At 49.0% G+C, this 12,732-nt stretch overlaps 4 non-coding genes across 4 annotated transcripts; 3 read left to right on the top strand and 1 right to left on the bottom strand.

Moving 5' to 3' along the window:
- Positions 1 to 225: 225 nt before the first annotated feature.
- Positions 226 to 296, top strand: TRNAG-GCC (transfer RNA glycine (anticodon GCC)). Its single transcript has one exon. It is a non-coding gene; the product is annotated as a tRNA-Gly (tRNA).
- Positions 297 to 2,321: 2,025 nt separating this feature from the next.
- On the top strand, positions 2,322 to 2,392 carry TRNAG-GCC (transfer RNA glycine (anticodon GCC)). Its single transcript has one exon. It is a non-coding gene; the product is annotated as a tRNA-Gly (tRNA).
- Positions 2,393 to 3,976: 1,584 nt separating this feature from the next.
- Positions 3,977 to 4,047, top strand: TRNAG-GCC (transfer RNA glycine (anticodon GCC)). The gene has a single exon. It is a non-coding gene; the product is annotated as a tRNA-Gly (tRNA).
- An 8,487-nt stretch (positions 4,048 to 12,534) lies between these two features.
- TRNAL-CAA (transfer RNA leucine (anticodon CAA)) lies at positions 12,535 to 12,655 on the bottom strand. The gene is made up of 2 exons: positions 12,618 to 12,655; positions 12,535 to 12,580 (listed from the first exon to the last, which is right to left on the bottom strand). It is a non-coding gene; the product is annotated as a tRNA-Leu (tRNA).
- Positions 12,656 to 12,732: the final 77 nt, after the last annotated feature.

The following is a 12,732-nucleotide window of genomic DNA, read 5'->3' on the forward strand; positions in this document are numbered from 1 at the left end:
TTCTGTTCGCATCCACCACATCACACTTGAGGGCCCGGCCCAACTCCCTAATCATTACATTGGCCGTTATTACCTGTTCATCTGTGTTGCTCCAGTGTTGCCCCCGGCCGACTGCGAGGCGTGCGCCGCGAACGCGCGCTCACCGGCTCAATGACCTATAATGAACCGTACGATGGGCCGCGCGCCACGCTACTCTAGGAATGCATATGCACAGCAGATTCGTCGGCGTCGGTGGTTCAGTGGTAGAATACTCGCCTGCCACGCGGGTGGCCCGGGTTCGATTCCCGGCCGACGCAGCTTTTTTTTTCATAATTATTTTTTCTTGTTTATTCTTTTTTTAGAAAGCTGTGTGTCCTTGTCTTTTTAGTGGCACGAGCATCGAATGAGGCTCTTATTTCTTGCTCAGCCCTTTCGGTTCACCCTTCTGAGACGACCGGGCTCCTAAATAAAAAAAAAAAAACAGCACAGTAACAAATTTATCCGTTTCATTATAGATATATCAGAGGATAACTTTATAGTGACTGGATACATGCGCGAAGTTGTCTTTCAGAATGTCGCACGCGCGTTTTTCGATGGACTACCTGAGCAAAGTGAGTAAAAGGAAGCTTCATAAGGACCTTGCTGACGTGATGATATACCGTTGCCAGTGTACCGTTTGCCATACCGAGGAGCAGTGGCGTAGCTAGGTCATCTGGCACCCGGGGCCCTTAGCTCTTCTGTACCCCCCCCTCCCCCCCCCGTCTGTAGTCGAGGAAGGCGAGCATATAGACAATTTTCGGGTTGGTGTCTTCATACGTATACGACACCCCTCCCCCCCCCCCCTACTGGCCTCGTGCACCCGGGGCCCGCGGCCTCCAACCCCTCCCCCCCCCTTGCTACGCCACTGCCGAGGAGGCCCTGGACAGGATGTCTTAAAGAGTGTGAAAAATATGCCCGCTAGACCTTCAGTTAAAACATTCTTCTTTAAGTTACATTCCAACACCTTACCTATCAGAACTTGGCTACACGAAAAAGGTGTATTCGTTCCCTGGACAACAAACTGCCTCCTTTACAAGAAGCCCGAAACAATAGAGCATGTCTTTCTGGATTGTATGGACCCAGTCTTTCATTGGGACGTCCTCCAGAGAACCCTTAAAAAAGAACTTCCTTTAGACCCATACGGCATACGATTCCTACCAGTTGAGAGTGAAGCCATTCCTTTCGATGTAATCATGCTCCTGGGACTCCACAGCTTGTGGAAAACGAGGATGGAAGTCCGGCACGCTGATGTCAATATACACTTCATGTACACGAAAACTTTATTGAGAGTGTGGTGCTTCTCAGAGATGCTTATATATAGGGCTCTTCCAGACCTACCGGACTGGATTACGTTATTCGATGAGCTGGTGACTCTGGAGAAATTTTGAACCTGTCGTGACAGCCGAAGTGTGCATGTTGCGTGTTTCATCGCCCTTATGAAAGGGTGTGTTTGAATGTCAAAACAGGCAAATAAATGTCGACACCTTCCAGGATTTGTTGTATGCTCGTGTGAAGTAATGCATGATTCCGTTAAAGGTTACCTGCGAGAAGTCGTGCTTGCGTACAGAATGTTGCATGTGCGGTTTTCTGTGCAGTATCTCGCCAATATTACTAGGAAAAAACTGTATAAGGACCTAATTGACACTATGCTCCCTGTACCGATTTACCGTATGTCTAACCGTGGAGGCCCAGGGGACGTCCTCAAAAGGGTTAAAAGAATGCCAGTACACCCTTCGGTAAAAACCTTTTTCTTTAAACTACACACTAACACATTATCAGTTAAAACATGGATGCATAACAGGGGTATTTTTGTCCCGTGGTCCATAAACTGCTTCTTATGTAAGAAACCTGAAACCTGAAACGATAGAGCATGCGTTTCTAGATTGCTGGGATCCCATCTTTTTCTGGGATGTACTACAAAGGACTTTAAAAAAAGAGTTACCTTTAGATCCACATGGAATAAGATTCTTACCGGTAGAAACGGCGGCTTTTCCGTATGACGCTATAATGCTCCTGGGCCTCCACAGTTTGTGGAAAGCTAGAACGCAGTTCAACAATGCCGATGTCAATTCGCGACCTACACGTGATCACTTCATTGAATCTGTAGTACGGTTCAGGGATGTCTATCGGGCACTCCCTGAACAGCCAACATGGATTGACATGCTAGATAAACTTGCAGCATTGAAAAAATTTTGATATGTCGTGCCAGCGAAATCCTTGTTGACATATTTTTCCTTTTTCTGTATTGTTTGTGTATGTCAAAGCCGGCAATAAAGAAAAAAAAGAAAAGCGAAGAAGAAAAGGCGTCGGTGGTTCAGTGGTAGAATACTCGCCTGCCACGCGGGTGGCCCGGGTTCGATTCCCGGCCGACGCAGCATTTTTTTTTTCTCTTTTTTTTTTTTTAGGGTGGGGGGGGGGGGGGCTCAGATCCAACACTGATACGGGTTGTTCGGCCTCGCCCTTTTAGTGGTAGGAGCATCGAGTGACACTCTTGTTTCTTGCGCAGCACTTTCGGTTCGCCTCCTGAGACAACCAGGGGACGAAATTTAAAAAATAAATAAATAGAAAGCAATAGTGCAGTACAAAATTTATCGGTTTCATTACAGATATGATATAAGAGGATAAGTATAGCTAGAAGTTGAGTTACTCAAGTGTCCGGAATAATTAGAATAAATTAGAAATCACTGAGACAACCGGGGACGAAATTCAAAATAAATCAGAAAAGAAAGAATAGTCCAGTACAAAATTTATGGCTTTCATAATAGATATGATATCAGAGCATAAGTTTAGTTACAATCTGGGTTACTGAAGTGTCTGTAATAATTAGAATTAATTGGAAATCACTGAGATGACCGGCGACGAAATTCAAGATAAATCAGATAAAAAAAGAAATTAACTAGCACAGCAGAAAGTTCACGGGTTTCGTTATAAATGGGGCATGAGATCATAGGTTTATTTACAGTTTGAGTTACTTAAGTGTCTGGAATAATTATAACTAATTGGAAATGACTGAGACGACCGGGGCCGAAATTCAAAATAAATCAGAGAAATGTTTTAAATAGTACAACACAAAATTCGTGGGTTTCATTACAGGTATGATATCAGAGCATAAGTTTAGTTACAAGTTCAGTTACTGAAGTGTCTGGAATAATCATAATTAATTAAAAACACTGATTACCGCACACCAAAGCAGAGAATCGTAGACTTTAGAGACCCGCCAAGTGGCCACGACTTGTGTATATAGTGGGACGTACCCATAAGTGGCCTCTGGCTGACCTGAGGACGACGACGTGCCTTGCTTGATGTTGACTGGCTTCCATGTTGGCCAGTGCTTGCTACCCTTTGCACGTATACGCCATGTAAATCACTTACCCACGGTGCTTCCAGGTAAGATTTATCTGGTGAAGGTGCTAGCTGCGTACTTCTGACGACGGAGCTTCGCAGCGGACGCCACCTAGAATATACTACCATGCGGCCAGGTGGTGACACGTCGCCGCCAGCTACGCCTGCGACCACCACCCATCGCCCTTTCACAGCCCCACGATCCCGGGACCTTTTCCGGGGCAAACAGTGTTGACGTGGATGAGTGGCTCAGCATGTAGCACGTACGAGCGTGTCAGCAAACGGAATGACTGGAACCCTACCATCATGCTGGCCAACGTCATTCATATTTTATCTCTGCGGAAGCTCCCGCGTCTGGTTTCGGACCCACGAGGGCGGTATCACCAGCTGGCCAGGACACGTTCAAGCAGCAGCTAGCCCCGCGACTTTTTCGGCAACCCGTTTGGTCGACAGCTTGCCGCCAAGAGACAACGGGCGGTGCGTACCCAGACGTCAACTGAGCCTTGCTCGTCGCACATATACAGGACGTCATGGCCTTGTGTCTACAAGCTGGCCAGAATATGTCGGAGGCTGATAAGATCGCCCGCATTTTAAAGAGGATTGCGGACGAGAAAAGGCGTCGGTGGTTCAGTGGTAGAATACTCGCCTGCCACGCGGGTGGCCCGGGTTCGATTCCCGGCCGACGCAGCTTCTTTTCTTTCTTTTTTTTTGGGGGGGGGGGGAGAAGTGGGGGGGGGGGGCTAAGACCCAACACTGATGCGTTCAGTCTGCTTGCCTTCGCCAGCGTGACCACCGTTGACAGCGTGATTAAAGAGTGCCGTCGTCTAGAACAAGCGAAATGCCGGCGCATCTCGCCTCAGTTCGAGCGTCCACCGAATACCGCTGCAACGTCGTCCTGCGAGGCAACTCCTTTTCAGCCATCCCCATCAGACGACGTGACACGCATCGTCCGCTCGAAGCCGCATTATTCGGCTTCGTATAAACCCACTGTATCCGAGACCTCGGCGCCGGCTGTTTCATCGATCCAGGCCGTTGTTCGCCAGGAATTTGCGAACCACGGCGTCTTTTCCACTTTTCTGCGCCATGAACACTCCTGACACCGCCCTAGTCTTCGCGGACCGGCCGCGCCCTTCGTGGTTCCAGAAACCCGTCGGAATGGAGAACGGCCGACGATAAGCATATATCTGTTTCCGCTGCAGCCTAGCTGGACATCGTTCACTATTGCCGCAGCCAGTGGCCCTCTCAGTCCCATAGCCAATTTCCCACTTACTGTGGTCCCTTCCGTACTGCAAGCCGCTATCCGCCTCGCACCAAATCATCTGCACCCAATGTCCCTGAGGAGGATAACCGCTACGCCCAGCCGCCTCCGCCGCATCGCCGTCCATCTCTTTCACCAACTCGCCGCCGCTCTCCTTTGCCGTCCTTTAGCCGTCGCTTTTCGCCGGAAACCTATAGACTGCGCAGCTTCTGGAGGTGAAGCTGCACTGTCGACCTTGACCTAAAATCCTCTGTTGCCCTTACGTGCCCGCCAGAACACTCTTGAAGTCCATGTCGACGGCGTCCCTGTCAGAGCTTTGGTTGATACTGGGGCGCACGTCACTATCATGCGAGCCAGTTTTCGTTGTCGTGTGACACCTCCCACGACCCGAGTCGTACGTGTCGCTGACGGTGCGACGGCCGCTGTTGTTGGCGTGTGCGCAGCTCGGGTTACAGTTGCTGATCATCAGGTGGTAGGTATTTTTACTGTCCTTGCGCAGTGCCCTCACGACCTCGGACTTGATTTTCTTGCTGCCCTCACCGCTTTGATTGATTGTCCCGCCGGTGTCCTCCGCCTTGGACTGCCTCGCCTCTGTGAATCCAGAGACCAACCTCCTCCGTATCGCTTACATTGCAGAGATTTTGTTCGCCTACCATCTAAAGCCGTGACGTATGTCAAATTGTCATGTTTGCCAGCTGTTCGGCGACTGTTGCGTGACGCCTCTTACTGACGTCATGCTCACGCACGGTATCGCTGCATCCTACACGGTCCTGAGCATTACGGCTAACAGAATCTGCCTTCCACTTGTGAAATTTGGCTTCATGAAGCAAGTCCTTCCACTGGGGCTTTCCGTAGCCCACCATTGCATCCTGCGAGACTTTCAGCTAGAAGCTTTTGCACTGGATGCTGCATGTCAGGGCAATGCGACGCCGACAGCTTCTGGCAGCCGTGAAATTAGCAGCATGATCGCCAGTGACCTTCCTCAGCACACTGAATCCCTTAGACGTATTCTCGAGTCGTACCGAGATATTTTCAACTTCGGTGATCGGCCTTGGGCCAGACGTTCGTTGTCGCACATCGCATACACACAGGTGATGCCAGCCCTGTTCACCGGCGCCCCTATCGAGTGTCTGCGTCTTAGCGAAGCGTCATCCAGCAGAAAGTCAACAAGATGCTTGCGAAGAATATTACGGAGTCATCCTCGAGTCCCTGAGCATCCCTTGTTATTTTAGTTAAAAAGACGGATGGATCGTGGCGCTTTTGTGTGGGCTATCGCACCTCAACAACGTTACGATGAAAGCCACTTACCCGTTACCACGAACTGATGAAGCCCTTGATTGTCTGTAAGCTGCCGCTTACTGGTCTTCTATCGACCTTCGGTCTGGATATTAGCAGATTGCTGTGGACCGAATGGACCGAGAGAAAACAGCTTTTGTAACTCCTGATGGGCTTTACCAGTTCAAGGTCATGCCTTTCGGTCTGTGTAATGCCCTAGCCACATTCGAGCGAATGATAGACTCTCTGTTTCGTGGGTTCAAGTGGTATACGTGCTTGTGTTATCTGTTAATTTTATTTTATTTTCTTATTTCTATAAAGCATTTCTTTTGGTCGGTGTCGTTTTATTGCTTCACGTTATTTAGACGACGTGATTGTGTTTTCGCCTGCGTACACACCTCGAACGCGATTCTTGACGTGTTCCGCCGTGCCGGACTTCAGTTGAATTAATCGAAGCGCCGTTTTGGCCGACGCCGCATTACGATCCTTGGCCATATTGTGTACGCTGCCGGCGTACAACCTGACCTAGAAAAAAATCGAGCCGTGAATGACTTCCCTGTGCCGAAGTCTGCCAAAAATGTTCGCATCTTTGTGGGGCTCCGCTCTACACTTACGCCGGTTCGTGAAGAACTTTGCTGTGATTTCGAAACACTCACAGATCTTATTAACAAGACGCCCCTTTTGTCTGGACAAGCCGCGGCTGTCTCCTAGTTACACATACTCCTCACAGCACCTCCAGTTTTGACCTATGCACTTCGACCCATCAGCTCAAACCGAAACCGCACTGACGCGAGTGGTTACGGCATAGGCGCTATCTTGGCCCAACGTCAACGTAGAGCGAAGTGCGTCATCGCTTATGCCAGCAGGCTGCTTTCCGCATATGAGCGAAATTACTTAATTACATAACGTGAGTGCGTCGCTCTTGCATGGGCACAGCGCCTGCAAGTGTACACCTATAGCACAAGACAGGGAGCCTGCACAAAGATGCGTATTGTTTGCCCGGCTACCCTGTGGCTGACTGTGACTCTTCGCGCTCTGAATCCCTCGATTGCATCTTTTCCGTAAGCCATGCACTTGCTTAGCATCGCCGACAAACAGTGCCAGGATGTCTGCTTAAGGGAAATAATCGAGCGCCTGGAATCCCCTCCTTTGTGCGCATGTTCACCGTGAAGGATGGTACCTTATATCGGCGTAACGTGCACTCTGACAGTCCTGATCTTTTCCTAGTTGTACCATCGCACCTGCGTTCGTGAGCCTCACGACGCCCCTACCGCGGGCCACCTTGGTGTTACTTGCACAAATGACCGCGTGCGCCGTCGCTTCCACTGGCATGACCTAACCCGCTCAGTGCTGCTTTATGTCAGCGCATGCGAGCTCTATTAACGGCGAAAGAAACCGTCTTCGCTTCCTGCTGGGTATCTTCAGACCATCGATGACCCACATGACCCCTTCTTCCGTGTCGGTTTGGACCTTCTCGAATCCTTTCCTACATCTGCTTCGGGAAACAAATGGGTTGCCTTCGCTACCGATTACGTGACGCGCTATACGCAGTAACACGAGCCCTGGCCCCCGACCAGCTGTGCTACAGACTTGCAGACTTTCTCCTCCGCGACGCAATTTTAGTACGTGGTGCCCCACGTCAATGGCTGACTGAACGAGGTCGTACCTTTCTGTCGAAAGTCATCAAACATATCCTGCGTTGCTGCTCCATGCAGCACTAGATCACCACGTTATACCATCCACACGAACGGGCTCACCCAGCGCTTGAATAACAGATGTGCTTCCCAAGTATGTGTCGGCTGACCACCGTGATTGGAACCTTGCCCTGCCATACGTGAAATTCACCTGCAATTCCTCCCGCCATGACGCTGGTGGATACTCTCCCTTTTACCTTTTGTTCGGACGTGAACCAACTTTATCGTTGGACACATTTCTTTCTTCCCCTGCTACTTCGACTAGTGAATATGCACGCGATGCCATTGCCCAGGCTGATTACGAGCGCGGCAGATGGCCCATAGTAGACTTGCTGCTTTCCAAGGCAATCAGGAGTGCCTTTACGACCAGCGACACCGTGACGAACGTTTTGCTCCGGGTGCCCTCGTGTTACTTGGTACCCCTTCCGAACGTATGGGCCTTTCTGAAAAGCTCCTTCCTCGTTGCATGGGCTCATACCGCGTCCTTCGACAAGTGACTGATGCCACGTACGAGATTGTGTCTGCCAGTCCCCACTGCATCTTCTGATTCACTGCCCAGGGAAGTCAACCACGTTTCGAGACAGAAGCATTACCACCCTTCGTTTGTTGTGGGTCCAGTGGCGCCGCGCCGCCGCCTCTGCCGCCGGGTGTCATGCTACGTGCTATTGGAAGAAGATGATGTGTACACTTGTATATATGGGGCGTACCCATAAGCAGCCTCTGGCTGAACTGAGGATCACGACGTACCTTGCTTGATGTTGGCTGGCTTCCACGTTGGCCAGTGCTTGTTAGCCCCTGTAAATACACCGTGTAGATAGTTTACCTACGATGTTCCCACGTAACAACATATATCAGGAGAAAGTAGGAGATCAATGGGCCAGTTGTTATTTTAATGATGGTATAATGGAGGCGTTATGGTAAACGTAAACTTAGAAGTTTATGTCAACAGTTTCGAGAGTGGAACTCTCATCGTCAGGGCAGTTTCAAAGTTTGTGTGGTGTTTCGTCGTGGTAGCATGGTGTCTCCGCGGCGGCGACTCCCCTCACCCCCGAGCAGATTTGAAGGAGAGGGCGGTCCGCTCACCCGGCCGCTCCTCGCAATGCTCGGGTCTGCTCGAGCGTGAGGGGCGGGGTATTGTAGCTGATGAAGAGTCAGTAGACGGAATTTCTGAGAACGGCTGGCCCCGAGTGATATCGGTGACGTGTTCGAGTGATACGGCTAAAAGAGTTATTTTAAATGGCTGCCTATGCTCAGATATCGTGGTCAGTCATCGATGCCACCATCACAGGCTCTAGAAGTTAGCAGCGTGGGCGATACCTTGTGATGAAGGTGCACGGAGTGCAAGCGCGACCGCCCCCACGAACAGAGAATCGTCCTCTGGAACTGTCATCTGTTGAAGCTGAAGCGCCGAGCCGACGACGCGTCCCACAAGCCTTTACGAGTTTACGCCTCACGCATTTGGGTGGAGCACGAGCCATTTTGACGTTCACAGAAAGATAACAGCGGATTTGGAATGGTTTTACGTTATCCTGGCCAGTATTGAATCAATACAGCCACACAACGTATTATATGACACAACAAGTAATGTATGACGCGCATACTTCAGCGGGACTCCTTTTTTCGCGCTTCGGATGGATGGATGTTATGAGCGTCCCCTTTGGAACGGGGCGGTGGGTTGCGCCACCAAGCTCTTGCTATTATACTGGCTAATGTCCTACCTAGGTTAAACAATAAAAAAAAAAAAACGCTATGAACTACCACGCCCAAATTTTCTGATCCTCTATTGCGAACTGTGCTTTTGTGCATCTCCGTCTTTTGTCGTTTCCCTACTTTTCTTCCACCATTCCTCCAATCGCCTCTTACTAGTGCCTATTGCGGACATGTTTACTTTACCACTGCTCCCGCTGAACCCAAGGGCTTCAAGGAGGCCAGTAGTGCCTAAATCGACCGCTGGGTAGACGTCTTCACATTCGCGCTTCCCTAAGAACATTCGGCGCCATCTAGCGCTGCCGCCGCCGCGAAGCCTGCGCGTTATATATACTTCCGAAATGCAAGCTGCGACGCGCCTCGTGACCATGCAGCGGCTCAAGTTGGTAGGCACCGCCAGCCCATTGACTAAGACAGACAGACACAGACAGGCACACGGACGGAAGGACAGACAGACAGACAGACAGACAGACAGACAGACAGACAGACAGACAGACAGACAGACAGACAGACAGACAGACAGACAGACAGACAGACAGACGGACGGACGGACGGACGGACGGACTGACAGATAGACATATAGATAGACAGAGAGATAGATAAAGCTAAAGTGGCTGAAATTGGAAAAGCATGCTTCGAATTAAATAAGCTTGCGTCTTCGCTGAATGAAAAGCTATTACGAATTGTTTAGAACGCGGATCAATTTCTTCAAATGGCTCATTTCGTTGACAAGAAAGTCTGAGAAAATGACGAGCATGTACTAGCAAACAAATAAACTGTGCAGAAACTATCGACGATGTTTGCCAATGTAAGGGAACAGGCCGAATGAACGAGCGAGCGACTGTTACACATCCGACCGTCCATGAGCATTTCTTGTGTGTAGAGTACTGTGTAAGATATCTTACACCGTGGTTCAGAGGTAGATTTTTAAACTTCTTGCTTCTAATTTAGGTACCAATTTTCTGAAATTTTCTTAGAAAATTACTGCCCTCAATCACAGTTTTGCTTCTTACAGTTGTTAGTTTAATTTTCTCAAAAGCAACAAATTTCATTTAAATTGGTCTAGCGGCTGTCTTATAAAAAGCATTAAAAATTAAATTAGGTTATGGGGTTTTACATGCCAAAACCACGATATGATTATGAGGCACGCCGTAGCGGGGGACTCCGGATTAATTGTTGCCACCTAGGGTTCTTTAACGTGCACCTAAATCTAAGCACACGGGTGTTTTTGCATTTCGCCCCCATCGAAATGCGGCCGCAGTGACTGGGATTTGATTCGGCGACCTCGTGCATAGCAGAGCACGCGGGTCTTATAGAAGTATGTCTGCGTTTTACATATATTTTTGGCCCCGACCTAAAGCTTGCGCAGGTGTACCGTTTGATTTATTTCAACCGTTTGCACTGGCTGGTACGGGACCTGCGCTGTACTTTTGAAAGCGTTGCTGGCTTTGCCGAGGTGGATGTATAATGGATCGGCGCTGGCTAAAGTAGGTTACCCTCTCAGGTAGTCGGAACCGCAAAGAAGAAAAAAAAAGAAAAACATTGTTGTAGTACTTTGCGGCGATTCAAAACCATTGAACCAAATGAGTGCGAAAAGTTATGGAGGAGTAAGAGACGGAACGTGGTGCGGCGAGGGTGAATCCCGTGCCTCCAGCTACGATTTCTTGCTTCCTCCCCCCCCCCCCCCCCCCAGAGCTCACGGTAGCCTAGATGCCCATTCAGCTACTGCTAGCTTCAAGCGCATAATTCCTTTATTAAAGCGAAGCTATATAATCTTTCCATTCGTCCCTAGTTCGTCGTGTCTGCTAAAGTGGACCGATCCAGCTAGGAGCTGTATCAGAATACCGGACCGTCGTACCCCGCGGTGGAGTACTGAAATGGGAGCCGATCCTATGCAACGAACTGATATGGGACGTGGCGAGGGGGTGTTTGTAGAAAAAGGCAAGTTGCATACTGAAGCCGTGCATAACTTGACGGAACTTCGGTGTATTTCAAAGAAGCAATTTTTCCTGTGAATATATCTACTAGAACACCTCACAAACACATATACAATCGACCGATTCTTTAACAGTACTGCGCGAGCGTCGACTAGCCCCTAAAGCCCCTAAATGGGGCTTAAGCTCTATAGACTCGCCCAGAGCCTATAGAGTATAGTTAGGGTTATTCGTTTTCGGCTTTTATATTTTTTCGAATTCGGGGAGTAAAAATCGGGCGTTATTTTTCGGCTTGATAATAGGGGAGAAATCGTGTTTTTCGTGGAAAAATTTCGCAATTCGGGTTTTATCGGGTTAAATTTGCAAACTAATAATTTATTCGATTTGCTCTAACCGGTGGGTAACAATTAGGGCTAGATTTTGGACTGCTTTCAAGAAAATATCGCAAAATTTGGCGTTTCTTTGGTAATTAATTATTACTCGCAATGAGAGGCAACGGTCAGTTTTGGGAAAAGAAACATTTTATTCACGAGGGCTGGTCATCGACGTTCTACACGTCCTTATTAACATACATAAACATCTGCATGCGCAACGTCTAGGTTTCCATACGACACCTGTCAGGTCTCTGCAGGTACCTTAGCTGAAAGAACGTTCGCTCAATGTCACAGCTGCCATTAGCTAGGCACAACAATGATAACGCTGCATTTGTTAGCCTTAGGTAACGCACACTTGCGTCGTTCCAAAAGTCCATCACTTCAACACCTTCATTTGTGGGGCTTGCTTCCAGCAAGTACTAGTTGAGCCTGCAGTCAACGATTGTCTGTCTGTCGGCCGCTTTGGCCGCCTCTCGCCTGCGCGCCAACTGGAGGCACAGCAATTCCGTGTGCACGGTTGTTTCAGAAATCGGGAAAAATCGGGTTTTACCCGATATTTTAGGAACACGTTCGGGGTGCAAAAATCGGGTAAAATCGGGTTTTACCCGAAAACGAACAACCCTAAGTATAGTGTATGTGCTCCCCTTGGGGAGCTTTAGCAGCCGGAAGTACAAGTTCCATTGACGCGTATTAACATGATCGCACGAGTGCATGCGCAGCCACATGGTTTCACGCTTCAGCAGTGTTACAAAACAGCCATTCAGAGAAGAAAAAAAAAAGAAGAAACTCTATTGTGATTCAGAGGTCTTAGATGCGAAACAGAAGACACGAGATCGAGGACTTCTTAAGTGACTTCTTAAGAAACCTCTTAAGTGTGCCGCAAGTGTTGTGAACAGACGCTACAAAAAAGAAAGTGAAAGAAAAAAAATTCGTGTCAGAAGTGGGATTCGAACCCACGCCCACATTCGTGGACCAGAAATCTCGCACAACCCGCAACGCAGGCAAGGCATGTAACCTTGAGTCTGGCGCCTTAGACCGCTCGGCCATCCTGACACGTTTTCCCAGAGAACATAATATTCTATATATTCATTATGAGAGCCTTACACGATGTTTGCTTTGTTTATGTGCAA

This window comes from Dermacentor variabilis, chromosome 4, assembly GCF_050947875.1.
Source record: "Dermacentor variabilis isolate Ectoservices chromosome 4, ASM5094787v1, whole genome shotgun sequence".
NCBI classification, from domain to species: Eukaryota; Metazoa; Arthropoda; class Arachnida; order Ixodida; family Ixodidae; genus Dermacentor; species Dermacentor variabilis.